This window comes from Myxocyprinus asiaticus, chromosome 36 (genome assembly GCF_019703515.2).
Source record: "Myxocyprinus asiaticus isolate MX2 ecotype Aquarium Trade chromosome 36, UBuf_Myxa_2, whole genome shotgun sequence".
Taxonomy (NCBI): Eukaryota; Metazoa; Chordata; class Actinopteri; order Cypriniformes; family Catostomidae; genus Myxocyprinus; species Myxocyprinus asiaticus.
This window is the reverse complement of record NC_059379.1, coordinates 33,819,049-33,835,588: the sequence shown is the minus strand read 5'-3', so window position 1 is coordinate 33,835,588 and position 16,540 is coordinate 33,819,049. Positions and strand designations below refer to the sequence as shown.

Sequence of the window (16,540 nt, the reverse complement as noted above, 5' to 3'; positions counted from 1 at the left end):
CATTGTTTGGTTCTTGTTACTTTCTTGTATCTTTTTAAGCCCAGACATAGTTGTGTTCATTCTAATGCATGATGCACAATTTTCAACATAACTGACTCTGTTTACATTAATGCCTCGCCAAGACAAGCATTTTGGTGAAATGTTGAAGTGTATTTGACCGTTTAGGCGCATTAGTGGAGCACACGCGCATGTAAAGCGCACACACATAAGCCGCTTGCCAGTCAAACAATCTTTTATATTTTATCGAGATCAACCATTGTTTATTATCAATGTAATGAGCACCACTGGTCTAAATGTAGAACATAGGCTAAAAATATTGAAAATTACTCGAGTTTGATCGATATAGAGGATTTTTTTTTCTGATAAATATCGAGATCGCCCAGCCCTATTTCTAACATTGTATAAATCTCTCACAGCAGCCCAATAATCTCAGTGATAGGTAATTTACAGGTTACGTTGTAGATACAGATAATCTAGTAAGCAGAAATAGGAAATTTACCTTGATATGCTTCTTCAAATTAGAGTGAGTATTAACGCTGATATCTCAACTGGCTTGAGCAAGCTAAACTCACATGACACGATCAAGCAATTGGCCGTCACTGTGAAAAGCCCTTTCAGGTGCAGCAGTGGATGTTCAGTTGTTGTGCCAATGCTTGAAGAATCCTCCACATCTATGATTAATAGCAGTTAAGTTAATAGCAGTTCAAGTTTTCTATGCGTGATTTGATTTGATGGGACAGTGAAGTAGCGAACACAGACAGAGGGAAAATAGTGTAGTAAAAGTACAGATACAGCATTTAAAATGTACTCAAGTAAAAGTATATAATTTTTAAAACTACTCGGTTACAGTAACGAGTATTTGTAATTCGTGACTTCGTACACCCCTGGATAACAGTAAAGCCCAGGGAGGTACAGTTATCACATATTACTTTTCAGAACTACAGGATAAACAATATCAGTTTAATGACTCCAAATTTACTTTTTAAACAGTAAAAAAAAATTTTCTTCGTGAATGAACAAGGTGTGCAAAAACTACTTCAATTATTTCTTGGAAAACAGATGAATATTGCCTAGTACTAAATTATTACTGTGGAATCCAGTCAAGTTTATTATAATATAATACTGGATTCATATTATTTTTGGATTTTTAAGATAATTAATGTTTCTGTCCTATTTACTTCAACTTAACTGGGTTTTTTTATTTTGACACTGCATGCAGTCATGTTTATTTCACCTTCACCAGGAGCTTTTATTATAAAACAGAAATGGCCATGTTTGTTTGACAGTTATGAGTTTCGCATCTTGTGAACTGCTGTCAAACTCTACGGTTCCGTGTTTGTAGATTTGTATAAAAATGTAATAGCGGTCACTAATGTTTTTGAATTGCTGTAATGCTTGAACCAGCAGTACATCACAAAGCAGATGAACTGCACTAAAAACATGAGCCCATGAGCCCCGCCGCACTCGCAAGAGAGCACAAATCAGCGCACCGCCGGTTCATTCTGAAGCTCACACAGACCATGTTTATTTGTCTTTAATCGCAGCCTTTGGCAGTTAAATAATCACATATGATCATATCTCTATTTTGATGTTATTTTGATTAATTATAAAGCCCTGAAGGATTGTGAAATTAGATTAGACAGACTGTGTGACAAATTAGATTAGACAGACTGTGTGACAAGTGCATCAGTACACTGATGCACTTGTCACACAGTCTGTCTCCATCCACTCCAGCGTCTCTTCTCTTCCTCTTCCTCTTCCACTCCTTGGACACCAAAGTTACAGAAGGACTGACCCACAAAGAATACGGATATATTTACCTGCTCTTCCAAACGTCCACCTCTACTCCAGCGATCCCTCTAATCCTCCTTTCCCACTTGTCCAGACCCACATGAGTCATGGAGCTGACCGTTCCCCAGTCTCTGCCAGTGCTCACGACCACGGAGGTCATTCCCCGGTCTCTACCCGAGCTCTCGACTGCAGAGGTCATTCCCCAGTCTCTGCCAGTGTTCACGACCATGGAGGTCATTCCCCAGTCTCTACCCAAGCTCTCAACCGCAGAGGTCGATCCCCAGTCTCAACCTGTACTCTCTACCGCGGCTCTCGGCCCCGAGCCTTCCACCGCCTTCTATGACTCCACCTTCCTTGACTCTGCCTTCCACGGCTCTGCCCGCAGAGCCTTCCACGGTTCTAAGCCCAGAGTCTTCCACGGCTCCACCTTCCATGGCTCTGTCCCTCGAGCCTTCCACGGCTCCACCTGCTTCCCCAGAGACTTCTCCTCCAGCGGTTCCGCCTCCTGACCCAGTCCCTGCCCTGTGGCTGCCTCCCAGGCCTCCTGACCCAGTCCCTGCCCTGTGGCTGCCTCCCAGGCCCCCGGATCCTTTACCAGCCCTGAAGCCCTGATCATCCTCCTCGGATCCTTCGTCTTCTGCATCATCATACCCTCCTCATCCGTCGTTGGGTGCCAGGAGTCGCCCTTTAAAGGGGGGTAATGTCACAGTCTGTCTCCCTCATTTTCTTCATGGACTCTTATTTTGAAGTTTTCCCCTGCACTACGTTTCCCAGAATTCACTGCCCTAATCACTTCCATCTGTTCATCATCATCATCCTCATCTGCCTTCCATTCCCTCATTAGTTTTCAGTGTATAAATACCCTCTAGTTTTGTTCAGTCATTTGTCAGTCCTTGAAGTGTTGCGTTGAGTTAAGTTTGCACGTTGATGAAGTGTTTCCCTGTTTTGTTATTTTGTGATGTTAGCTCTATCGTTTGTTCCACTCCAGCATTTAGAATTAAAGGATTGAAAGAATCCACTCCTGTGTCTCCTCTTCCTCTTCCACTCCTTGGACACCAATGTTACAGCACTCTTATGAAACTTAATGGCCAAATAAAAGACTCATTAAAATCATTGCAGTATTCACGATATTGTGGAATTTTACATCGTCAGCAAAATCATCGCGACTATATCGTGGGTATTCAATGTATTGCCCAGCCCTATCCTTTACATTAAATCTACTGAAATCTTTTATTGAGTTTATTCAATATTGATTTACATATTTCCCTCATGGACCACTACAGTCTAGCTACTCTTTTAAAAAGTAGTTGGCTACACTACAAATTACTAACAAAAGTAGCTAACTACATTGAAGTTATTTAAGGAAGAGCTTTTTTTAAGGTATATAACTGTTGGATGTTATTATTTATTTCTCAGTTCTGATTGCAGAATTCAAAATCACCTGTTATATATTTAATTAGTCTGACATTCCCTTTAAGTTAACCAAGGTTTCACTACAGAAAACATAGTTTAACCATGGTGTTTGTAGTAACCACAAAATTAACCATGTTATTACACTCAAGGTTACTACAATATTACTATAGTAAATCCATTATTAAGGGTGCTTTCACACTAGCGATTAGTTGACGTTATCAACAACGTCGACAATAAAAAATGGTTGACAAAAATTGTAGTTGTTGAATAGTCGTTTGATCTCATTTAACGTAACATGAGATCACATTAAACTAATGATGATGTGTGAGAGCAGCACTGCAGTTTGCGCCTGACTGAGGAGAGGAAGAATTACACGGCTCACAGTCCAGATGCACTCTAAACTTTCAAACAGCTTCAGGTGATGTAGAAAGCAAAATTTGAGGGAATTATAAAAAAAATACCAAATAAGTAAATACAGAAGCACACTTGTTGTGGAATAAGCAGAGCCAGAGCTCTTTAAAGGAAACATCCTGGCAATGCATCTTAAATGCAGTTATATATAATGCATTATAGCTTTATTAAAGTTCAAATAATACGGAAGCAGATCATGTAAATAACTACAAACTCCGAAACTGGCATTTCTCTGTGCGGTCAGCGCCTCTTGTATGAGTAGCATGAATGTCCTGATCTAAGGGGGAGGAGACTGAAACTGCATCCGGCTGATGCACACTGTAGCAGGGATGCTCGTCCCTTGAGTGTGCATGCTATATGCAGCTAGATTTATAATGTAATGGCTTGACAGAAAGGTGAGAGAGAGGGTAATCTTTGCCCCATTATACACTGCAACAAAATACGTTTTTGATTTGTTTTTGTTTTGGCTTGTTTTCCAATATAAAAATCTAAAACTCCTTTAAAACAACATGCATTTTCTTTAGCAGTTATATTGCAGAAGAAAAGTTTTTTTTTTTTTATCTGAGAATGTTGAATATAATATATAAAAAAAACAAATATTTTAAAGTATCTAAAAATCCTTTAAAAAAAGATGCATTCACCTGAGAAGCAGCATATGAGATATTTAGACGTGCTTTTAGAGAATAGATCTTGAATAGAGGTATATTTTGTCTTTACTGCACTCGCAGAATTATAACCAAGTGAAAAAATAAACTTATATACAAAATACACTTATATTTAAGATACATTATCTTAAAGCAAGTCTAAATATCTTATATGTTGCTTCTCAAGTTAATGTATCTTATTTTAAGGATTTTTAGACCATTTTAAATGGAAAACAGGACAAAAACATTTGATAACAATAGGATTTTTTGCAGTGAATTTCTTTACTGAATTAAACTTAATAAAAAGTATTTCCCTTTAATTCAATGAATGTCATTTAGAGGTTTTTTTAAAAGATGATTTTGTCCTCTATTGTTAGTAAGCACGTTTAATACAACCATTTAAGTCGGGGCACAAGCTGAATAATCGTTAAAGAGCTAATGATTAATCATAGCAATAATCGCCGAATAGTCAATTAATCATTCTAATAATCGTTAGATTAATCGATTATCACAATAATCGTTACTTGCAGCCCTATTGAAAAGTCTTACCAACCAAACTGATAGTGTACTAAAACCAAATGTGACATGAAAAGCACATTTTCTGAAGTTGACATGTCATTTCATGTCCCTTTTATGACACTTTTGTCTCATGTTTCAACTTGTGTGCTTGGCTGGGCTCGAACGTCTTCCGAGTTCCAGGCCCAGCTTTCTATGAGGTCAGCTACCGCATAAGCTAATCACATTGGAATAAGTGTGTAAATGTAGTTGGGTCTGTTATACAAGCATTGAAATGTATTGTTTTTTGATGTGTTGGAGTAAAAGTGTTTCGATATTATATTACAGTAGTGTGTGAGTAATAGAGCTAAAAATAGGTGTTAATAAATTCATAATCAGCCAGTGTACTTGTGATTTGTGTGAAAGTGATAAAATGTACAGTTGTTGCCCCTCCTTTAGTGTGCCTTTCATCAGAAAACTACGGCAAAACATAGAAAACCGCATGTAAACTCAGTTTGCAAAAATGTTGTAACATTAATTCAGTAAGACTAGGTAGACTTAACGTGTGTTTAGCAGAGTGGCAACTATCAAGCTGATACGTAAAATTACAGTGTGGTCAATAGTGGTTGATTTTAGCAGTATTTTAATTGTCTTGTGGCAGAATAAATCACTACAGTTCCATCACACTGCATTTTGCCACTGCCTCATTATGTTCTGACCGCTGTTTTCTGGTGGCAGTGTGGTAATGGTTCACTGCTCCACAGCAGAGAAACAGAGAAGAGTGTAATGGATTAGCTATGTTGATAGGTTCAGTGTGGCCCATTACCTTACTGAACTCTGTCAGATTCCCAGCCCACTCAGTGCAGCATTGAGGCTGACTGATTTTAGCATTACCCACAATTCTCCAATAATAGTGCTTTCACTCTTTGATTGAATGCCTCGCTTGCTGGCAAGAATCAGAATTTGGGGGAAAAAAATCATGCAATAGGCTTTTGACATTTGTGCTTAGTTTCCTGTATTGTGAATGATTTGAATTCTCAAGTATTGCTTACTTTTTACCCCATGTCTTTTTAACAATCATCTTGAGGCAGTGTCCCTTGTTTCACCAAGTCTTTGACACTGTAAAGCCCTATACACACATGCAGCGACTATATCGTATGGTGTCGCCATTCTCTGTACTGAGTCGCCGCTATTGGGCGTTCCAACTGCATTCGCTCTAATGATATTGGTGGACTGCACATCGGGTCTTGAAAATCTGATAACAGATGTGGCATTTTGCCAGTAAAACTAAGATATAATTCTAATTTGACAAGGAATTGATTTTCCTGTCCCCACAAATGCAGACTCTGCAGGGGAGAGTGTTTTAATATGAACTGCAGCAGTGCTCAGTGCATCATATCATTAATAAGATGAACGATCTATCAATGCTCGAATCAAACTCACGCAGACTGCAGACAGTGTGCTCCCGAAAGTCGCTCCTCATTTGCATAAAATTAGATTTTTCTCACCTCTGTCGTGTCGCTTGCCATGCCCACATCTAGGCACCAGAGGTCACTGTCGCTCGTGATGCCGGAAGTTGCTCGCTCTCATTGAAAATGAATAAGATCTAGTCGCTTTGGCGTTGGAAGTCACTGCATGCATGTACGGGGCTTAATATGCTCAGTGGTATTCATTCACAAGGGAGCTTTAACATTCGCACAATTTTTCTGGGAAGGGTGCAGTTGTTTCTTCAAAAAAAATTCTGATCAGAAAATAATTGACAGTACAAAAGCAAAACAAAATCAAATGGTGTGTAATCTCACTCACTCACCAGCGGATAAAGTGTCTCATATATATATATATATATATATATATATATATATATATATATATATATATATATATATATATATAGATATATATATATATATAGAGAGAGAGAGAGAGAGAGAGTAGTGACCAAAAATATTGGCACCCATGGTAAATATGCGCAAAGAAGGCTGTGAAAAGAAATCTGCATTGTTTATCCTTTTGATCTTTCATTCAAAAAATTCACAAAAATCTAACCTTAAATTGAAGTAAAACAATTGAAACGGGAAATATCTCATTATTAAAAAAATATTTTTCTCCAACGCATTGGCCATAATTATTGGCACCCACAATGTATTGGCAATACAATACATTTTGCAACCTCCCTTTGCCAAGATAACAGTTCGGAGTCTCCTCTTATAATGCCTAATGAGGTTGGAGAACACCTGGCAAGGGATCTGAGACCATTCGTCCATACAGAATCTCTACAGATCTTTCAAATTAAGAGGTCTATGTTGGTGGACTCTCTTCTTCAGTTCACCCCACAAATTTCGGACAGGGGACTGGGATGGCCATGGCAGAACCTTGATTTTGTGGTCAGTTGACCATTTTTGTGTTGATTTTGATGTTTGTTTTGGAACATTGTCCTGCTGGAAGATCCAACCAGGGCCCATTGTAAGCTTTCTGGCAGAGTTGATTTTTTTTTTATCTGTTGGTATTTGATAGAGTCCATAATGCCATGTATCTGAACAAGATGTCCAGGACCTCTGGCAGATAAACACCCCCACAACATTCAAGATGCAGCACCACATTTAATCGTGGGCATTGGGTACTTCATCTCTGTGTACACCAAACCCATCTCTGGTGTTTGCTGCCAAAAAGCTCTTTTTTTTTTTTTTTTTTTTTTTTTTGTTTCATCTGACCATAGAACCCGGTTGCATTTGAAGTTCCAGTAGTGACTTTCTGACCCCAAGACCCAGCTAATTTCTGCAATTCTCCAACTGTGATCCTTGGAAATTCTTTGGCCACTTGAACCAGCATCCTCATTGAGGATGTTTCCAGGCCAATTCTTAACATCCCCAGCTGATTGGAACTTCTTAATTATTGCCCTGATGGTGGAAATGGGTATTTTCAATGCTTTGGCTATTTTCTTACAGCCTCTTCCCATTTTGTGAAGCTCAACAACCTTTTGCTGCACATCAGAACTATATTCTTTAGTCTAACCCATTGTGATTGATGATTAAGGGAATTTGGCCTGTGTGTTACCTCATTTATACCCCTGTGAAACAGGAAGTCATGGCTGAACAATGTCATGTTCTTAGTCACCCAGGTGCACTAAAAATGTAAAATATGAATGGGAATATACTTCAGATATATTTTACTCAATTTCTAGGAGTGCCAATAATTGTGGCCAATGTGTTTTGGAGAAAAATATTTATTTAATAATGAGATATTTCCCCTCTTTCAATTGTTTTACTTCAATTAAAGGTTAGATTTTTGTGAATTTGTTTTTTTTTTTTTTTTAAATAAAAATCACAGCCGCCTTTGCTCATATTTACAGAGGGTGCCAATATTTTTGGCCACTACTGTATATTGATATGTTCCTTGAGGTTCACTTATAATATTAGTAAAGTTTTTTTTTTTTTTTTTTTTCGTAAAAAAAAAAAAAAATCATGATCATTTTTCACCCTCATTCCGATCCTCTGTCAGAAACGCTCTGTTGTTATTGGCTCTCTGCTCTTGACTGACCTGCTCTCTCTCTTGCCATCTCACTGGTCAGTGGAACAGAAAAATAAGGTAAAGTAGGCATTGATGCGTTGTGGAGGAGGCCAGATGCAAATGTCTACCACAGTATGACATCACATTGTGGAGGATGTAGAGAACGAGTAATGCTCTTTTTGCAGCGAGGAGAAAGTTTTGAGTCCTGAAACTTACAGTATGTTTTTATAGTACAATGACCTCTTATATGTTAAAAGATCAAAGAAAAGGGGCCTGGGTAGCTCAGCGAGTATTGACGCTGACTACCACCCCTGGAGTCACGAGTTCGAATCCAGGGTGTGCTGAGTGACTCCAGCCAGGTCTCCTAAGCAACCAAATTGGCCCGGTTGCTAGGGAGGGTAGAGTCACATGGGGTAACCTCCTCGTGGTCGCTATTAGTGGTTCTCACTCTCAGTGGGGCGCGTGGTAAGTTGTCCGTGGATCACGGAGAGTAGCATGAGCCTCCACATGCGGTGAGTCTCCGCGGTGTTATGCACAGCGAGCCACGTGATAAGATGCGCGGATTGACTGTCTCAGAAGTGGAGGCAACTGAGACTTGCCCTCCGCCAGCCGGATTGAGGCGAGTAACCGCGCCACCACGAGGATCTAGTAAGTACTAGTGGGAATTGGGCATGCCAAACTGGGGAGAAAAGGGGATAAAAAAATATATATAAAAAATATCAAGGAAAATTTGATTCCTGATGTCAAAACCCCTTTTAAAGTCATTGCGTTCCCGATAGTCTTATAAGTCCAAGAGAGGAGGTAGTGCCTTGTTAGCACTATGATTGGCCAACTATACCGTCAGTGTAGTGTTGTCAAATGTACCGGTACTTCGGTACCAATTCAGTATTAAAATAAAAAAGATGTAACGATACCAGTGTTTCTACAGTACCGGTAGTGCCGAGCACCAACTCTATCCAGTACCTTCGCACAATCTGACTGGCTCACGATAGCTTTAAAATGCTCACAGGCTTATTTTGAACTTTTGCTCGGTTACTCCTTTTACTCTGAAATCATGACATGTCCTAGTTTGATTTATTAAACCGCTAAATGCTGCAATCTTAGTGTGGATGAGCTGCATACTTTAAATGACCGACTGCTCAAACACTAGAAAGTCAACAGACATTGAGAATCATCCACATCGTGCAAAACAACAGAGTTGACCAAAGTGCTTCACAGTAATAACATTTAAAACATAACATTTCAAAATTATCACATATACAAACACCAGCAATCTAAAATATAAACACTCCAAAACTGTGTCCTACATTTCATTTGTCAGACTCAAAGGCCAGTGTAAAGAGATGAGATTTCAGACATGACTTAATGATTACACTGGGCTGTGTGGCAAATTGTTTATCCAGAAAAGTGAAGCTTCCGGCAAAGAAAACAAACAAAAAAAAACACTGGTCATAATAAAAACATGATTCAAAATAAAAGCCAGATGCCTGAAATTTATAAATAAAAACATATTACAACTGTATATAACATATTGTAACTGTACTGTAATATTCACTGTAATAACAAAATAAAAATAATAATTAAGCAATATATCACAAAAGACTGCTGTTGAATAAACGTTTGGCAAAAAAAAATAAAAAAAATGCAATATGTTGAAAAGTTCTATTTTCACTTTTTAAAAGTTTTAAGAATTAATTGATAAGACACCGTTTTGTTGATGAAATTAAATTAAACTTTAAAACATGGAGTTCTAGGAAATTATATTTATTTTACTATACTTATTATTACTAATTATTAAAAATAACTAAACTGGTGTGTTCAATAGCACATTATCATATTAGCATATTTTTGCTGTGGTATCGAAATTGGTATCGAGAACTGTGAAATTGCACTGGTATCGATACCAACTACTGAAATGTTGGTACCGTGACAACATGGTGTCAGTGGGAAAAAGTCTGCCACTATGGAAATGAATGAAATATGCTTTTTACTGTATTTTTGTAGTTATTATTTTTGAAGCAATTTAATAAATAAAAAAAAATTATAAACTTGAAGAGTCTATGATATTTTAACAAAAACATACAGATGTTATAGCATTGGTTGCTTGTTGATAGCAAGGTAAATGGTTTTACCAGTAAGATCTCATTAAAACTGTGAACGTGGCAACATTTTTGTGTAATTATAAAAATATGTGGTTCCTTGCACGTAATGCTCTCAAATTTTAAATCAACAAAACTCCCTACCTTAAACCTAAACCTAATCGATAGTGTCATAAAAAACAAATTGTGAGATGAAAAATGGACGTGCTGAAGCAACCACATAATTTTGTGGTGCTTCCATGACACTTTCATTAGGCATTGTAGCGTGATTCTGTGAGACCAAGTTGGGTTTTTCTTATGCATTTTATTTTTCCTATGCCACCCCAGAACATGATGGGGAAATAGTTTTGTCACACAAGCCTGTTGCCTCAAAAACCAACAAAATGAGTATTATGTTTTGGCAAGTGTTATCAATACTTTTCATCAACATTACACAATATGTGTAGAAACTAATTGTTCAGTTACAACCTAAAACACTTCTGCCATGACTCTTTTATTGACACACACCAAACTCTAAAACTCAAAGGTTCCCTTTGTAATTGCTCACTGTCACGTCCAATGGCATTCCTCAAATTTTAGGGCTTTATTTACACTGCTACTTCATGTCAATCATGTTTTTGGGTCTGCTGTGTATGCTGACTCTATAGGTGGGTTTCCATCCAACTGTTTTTATGTGCATTTTGAAACTGCACATAAGAAATCCTGAATGGAAATGCTTGATACGTGAATAAACTTTCTAAATTTGCTTAATTTAATGTGCTAGGAGGAGGTGGATTTTCTAGAGTTTTGCATTAGTTAAAATGTGCATTAAGTTGATGGAAATGGTTTATTTGCAAAACTTAGCTTGATGTGACTAGCCCACCGAAAGGTCCAACCGTGTCATACGGAAGTGTTTAACACACAGCTGGTTGATTAAGTGAGTCCTCACAATCTGCCAGAACAATTTTGAGAGTAGGTGCTCCCAGGTATGCAGAGACTGGCAGTGTGTGGGCATTGTAGCTATTTCAGCCCACATTATATCAGATATTACACTTATTCTGCAGTGTCTCGTGGATGCATTTAATAAAATGAGATACTTGCTCCAATCTTGCAAATAAAACTGTCCCCAAAGCTCCATCATGTCGAGGCGGCTCCCTTATGATAATGCGCATTATGTAGTGGATGGAAACACACTATAATTCATATTTTCTTTAGTCAGCTTTTTAGAAATGCGCTTAAAAAATGCTAAACATTTTGGGTGGAAACCCAGCATATAACTGCATTTAAAAGTCTGTGTAAACATATGATAAATTAGCCTCTTTTGTACAGCTTTTATGTGGAGTAAAATATTTCTAGATTGGCAAAAATAGACATTTTAATTGGTTCATAACCCAGTCAGGGGCTCCCCCAAACCCTGCTTGCCATCTCAAAAATATGATAATTCTGATGGCCCTCTTTGTGAAATTGTGGCTGAGGGAAACCTTTGCACAATCAAGCAGGTGTTGTCTTTGTTACTCTGAGGGATTGGGGTGGAACTAGAGAGCACTCTTCTGTGCCATTAGCTTATTGGAGGCCCATATCTGTATTGCGCATTGAATGTAAGGCTACGCACAGAAGCATTCAATTTTGTCTTAGTTCTAGAAACCTAAAATAATTTTAGCTGGAAACATATTTAGAGAACTCTCCACCTGGCATATTGTTTCTGCCACCAATCAACTGCATTCTCAAGGCTTAACGCTGAATAATCCTTCATTGATTGTCCTGAGAATGACCTTTGTATTGAGGAACAACGGGGAGAGATATGCTTCCATCCTGACAACAGGGAGGATGAAATTACATTCATGTCTCCAAAGACTCTTTCGGTTTGGAAGAACAAAGACCATTCATAATGACAGGGTTGAAGGTTTTTTTATACACAGAAAATGCACTTATTTTGCATTCATGCAGTAAGTTTATCTGAACTACTTAGGTTAGAATTAGAAATGTATTCAAATGTATTTTAGATTTTTTTTAATTTTTAACAATTTTTATTGATTCCATTCAACAAATTAAATAAATATCACAGAAAATGCAGAATCATATTATGTACAATTAAACCTTCCCCCTGAACACCCCCACCCGACACAAACACTCACCTCAGTGGTCATAAATATTTGAAAAAAAACCCCCCAAAAAAACAAACACACAACACGCACACACAAAAAATACAATAAATAAATAAATAAATAAAGCATATTTTCAAAAAACAATCAAATTGCACACACATTTAAACCCAACCCAACTCTTTATGTGCCGATTCTCAACGTCGATGACCACCCCATCGCTCAAAATACAGAGTCTGGGGCAAAGTGAAAGCAGAGTGCCCAGTACATCACATAAGACTCTGAACCTTCAACCAGAACTGAGTGGGTGTGTCTTTAAGACCAAGCCTATACAATCTGGAGGGGGTCCAATAAAATCGATGTAAAATCTTAAATTGCATAAGGCGAACCCTTGCATCTCTAGATGCAGACTTGACATTTTTAGGATCCTAGCCCACACCCCCTCCTCCAATGTCAAGTTTAGATCTTTCTGCCATAATTTTTTTGAGAGAATTCAAAGTTCCGTCCCCCAGACTCTGAATTAGCAGGGAGTAATACACTGATGCCTTATGACCCTTCCCAAAAGCAGCAATCACCACTCCCAGAGTATCTGCCGCACTGGGGGGTGCGTGCCACTCCCAGAAACAGTGCAGAGTAGGTGGCGCAGCTGTAAATACTTATAAAACTGAGATCTGGGAATGCCAAAATGTTGAACCAAATTTTCAAAAGGTCATATAGGTCACCAAGTATATTAATCCCCCCCACAATCCAATCTGACCAACAGAAAGGGGACTTATTAATACATAGTTTAGGGTTCAGCCATATGCTCGAGGCTACGTTTAAATAAATATCAGAATTAAACACTCTGGACACTTTTGTCCATATCGAGTGCAAATGCAAAATAATGGGGTGCGACTTAACCTCTCCGGCTAGTTTAATCGAAAGGCTATGCAGTGGCGAGATAGGGGCAAGAACTTCCTTTTCAATACAAAACCAGGGAGGGGCTCTCTCAGGTGGAAGCGACAAATGAGCCAAATGCCTAAGACCGAATGCATAATAATAAATCAAAATCTTGGGTAGGCCTAACCCACCTTTGTCAATCGGCCTATGTAATTTATTGAAATTTAACCTGGGACACTTACCATTCCAAATGAAGGACTTCGCTATGCTATCAAATTGCTTGAAATAAGAGAAGGGGACATCTACAGGGAGAGACTGTAGCAGGTAGTTGAATTTTGGAATACAATTCATTTTAATAATATTAACCTTCCCAATCATCGATAAATGTAATGAAGCCCACCTGTCCACATCATTCGAAAACCTTTTTATTAAGGGATCAAAATTAACTCTGACTAAATCAGACAAATTTGCTGGGAATAAAATTCCCAAATACTTAATTCCCTGTTTGGGCCACTGGAAGGCACCCGACTGGAAGGCCGTTACTGGACAGTACGCTGTCAAAGCCAAAGCTACGGATTTAGACCAATTGAATTTGTATCCTGAGAACTTGGAAAAGGAGTTAATAATTCTGTGGAGGTAAGGCTAGTAGGGTCAGAGACGAATAATAAAATATCATCTGCGTAAAGCAGAAGCTTATGCGCCACACCTCCCGCAATCACCCCTGGAAAATCATCCTCCTTTCTTATTGCGGCTGCCAATGGTTCCAGGGCAAGACAGAACAATTATGGGGAAAGAGGGCAACCCTGCCGGGTGCCCCTATCCAGAGTAAAATAATCTGAAATTAATCTGTTTGTTTGTACCGCTGCTACAGGGTGTCTATAAAGTAACTTAATCCAACCAATAAATGTACTCCCGAACCCATACATTTCCAAAATCTTAAAGATAATCCCATTCTATCATAACAAACGCCTTTTCGGCGTCAAGTGAGATGGCAGCGACCGGAGATTTATCATTTGCTACTGACCACATGATATTGATGAGACGCCTAATATTGTCAGAAAAGCTACGGCCTCAAATAAACCCCACCTGATCTATATGTATAAGTGATGTCATAACTTAATCGATTAGCCAGAATGTTTGACAAAATTTTTACATCTGACTGGATCAGGGAAATTGGGCGGTAACTTTTACACTCGCTTGGATCTTTGTCCTTTTTAAGAATCAGACTGATCCGGGATTGTGTCATGGTTGGTGGAAGCTTTCCATTCTTTAATGATTCTGTATAAATTTCTAACAAAAGTGGAGCCAGTTCTGTAGCATAAGATTTGAAAAACTCAGAGTAAAAGCCGTCAGGCCCCGGAGCCTTGCCTGAAGGCAAGGCCTTAATTACCTCATCAAGCTCCTCCAAGGTTATCTGAGAATCAAGAGAATTTTTTTGCTCAGTTGTCAGTTTAGGAAGATCTAATGGTTCCACAAAGTTCCTAATATCTTCATCAATAGACGAAGATGTGGGACTATAGAGATCAAAGTAGAATTCTTTAAAAGCATTATTAATATCAGTGGCCGAGGTAAATATTTCACCACCCACAGATTTCACCGAGGGAATGGTAGAAAAAGACACTCTCTGCTTTTTATATCTAGCCAAAAGTTTTCCTGCTTTGTCCCCCGACTCAAAGTATGACTGTCTTGCCCTGAATATCCAAAACTCCACTTAACATTTACATTTATTCATTTGGCAGATGCTTTTATCCAAAGCGAATCATCTTAAGGAGACAGTGGTATGAAAAGTGCTGTATTACAAAGTTTCACTAGCATCAGAATAGTATTCAAAACAGAATAAAGTGCAACAGGAAATTTTATTTATTATTTATGTATTTTTATTAATGACTGGTTAAGTGCTTATGGAAAATGTGTTTTTAGTCGTTTTTTGAAGACAGAGAGTGAGTCAGCTTCACGGATGGAGTTGGGAAGATCATTCCACCAATGTGGTATGATGAAGCTGAAAGTCTGGGAAAGTGTTTTGGTGCCTCTTTGTGTAGGTACAACAAGGTGACATTCCTTAGCTGACTGCAGGCTTCTAGTGGGTGCGTAGCTCTGCATAAATTATTTTAGGTATGCTGGAGCAGACCCAGTGACTGTTCTGTATTCCAGCATCAGAGCCTTGAATTTGGTACGTGCATCAACCAGCAGCCAGTGGAGAGAGACAATGAGTGGTGTAACGTGCTCTCTTTGGTTGATTAAAGACCAGACGTGCTGCTGTGTTCTGGATCATTTGCAGGGATCTAATTGCAGATGCAGGGAGGCCTGCAATGAGAGCATTACAGTAATCCAGACTAGTTATGACAAGTGACTGGACAAGCAGTTGTTTGGCATGTTCAGAGAGGAAGGGTCTTATCTTCCTGATATTGTGGAGTATAAATCAACATGATCTTGCGGTCTTTGAGATGTGGTCTGTGAAATTTAGTCTGTTGTCGATGGACAAACGAATGTTCAGTGAGCCAGCTGTTATGAGTTCAGCGGATGACGTAATCATTCCAATGTCCTGTAAAAAATACTCAACAAAACAAACTCCAGCCAGCAGGAGGAATAAACACGAAGAACTAACAGATTAATCCACAGCTGTTCCAAAGGAGTGTTATTCAATAGAACAAGCTCCAGCCGCTAGGCGGAACCAATACAAAAAGAAACAAAACTGGCATCCCAGTTACCTTGATGGTTGAGTCGATTCACTCGGAGGCCGCATAAAAGTATATACCATGACTTACACAATCTGTCAAATTTATAAAAGACATCCTTTGTGTGAGCATGTAAATATTTTGCAGTCATCCATAGTGTCCACTCTCAAACTGGCCAGGAACGTCAGTGCAAAAGTTTCTTTAAGGAAAAGTGTTATTCACAAAACAAACTCCAGCCGCTCGGCGGAGCCAATGCAGAAAGCAAAAAGAAACCAAAATGATGCCCAGCTTCCTCAAATGCGAGAGTAAGTACAGTGAGTCGACCCACTGACATGAGAAACACTCAATGGTTTACTCACCCATTGATTCTATAAAAGGCATTGCCTGATTGGGACATGTAAATACTTTGTGACCGTGCTTTGTTTCTATTCTCAGTTTGGCCGGAAACATCAGAGCAAAAGTGATCTTTCGCTGATGTAAGAGTTTCTTACATTCCTTGAACCGATCGCATTTCTCTCTTGTCAAACTCGCAAAGTCCGGGAACA

General features: G+C 38.7%; 1 protein-coding gene across 1 annotated transcript in view; it reads left to right on the top strand.

The window, feature by feature from the left end:
* The window catches only part of pcdh15b (protocadherin-related 15b), a 423,399-nt gene that overhangs the window by 18,658 nt on the left and 388,201 nt on the right, over window positions 1–16,540 (top strand). The gene's annotated exons all lie outside the window — the stretch shown is intronic.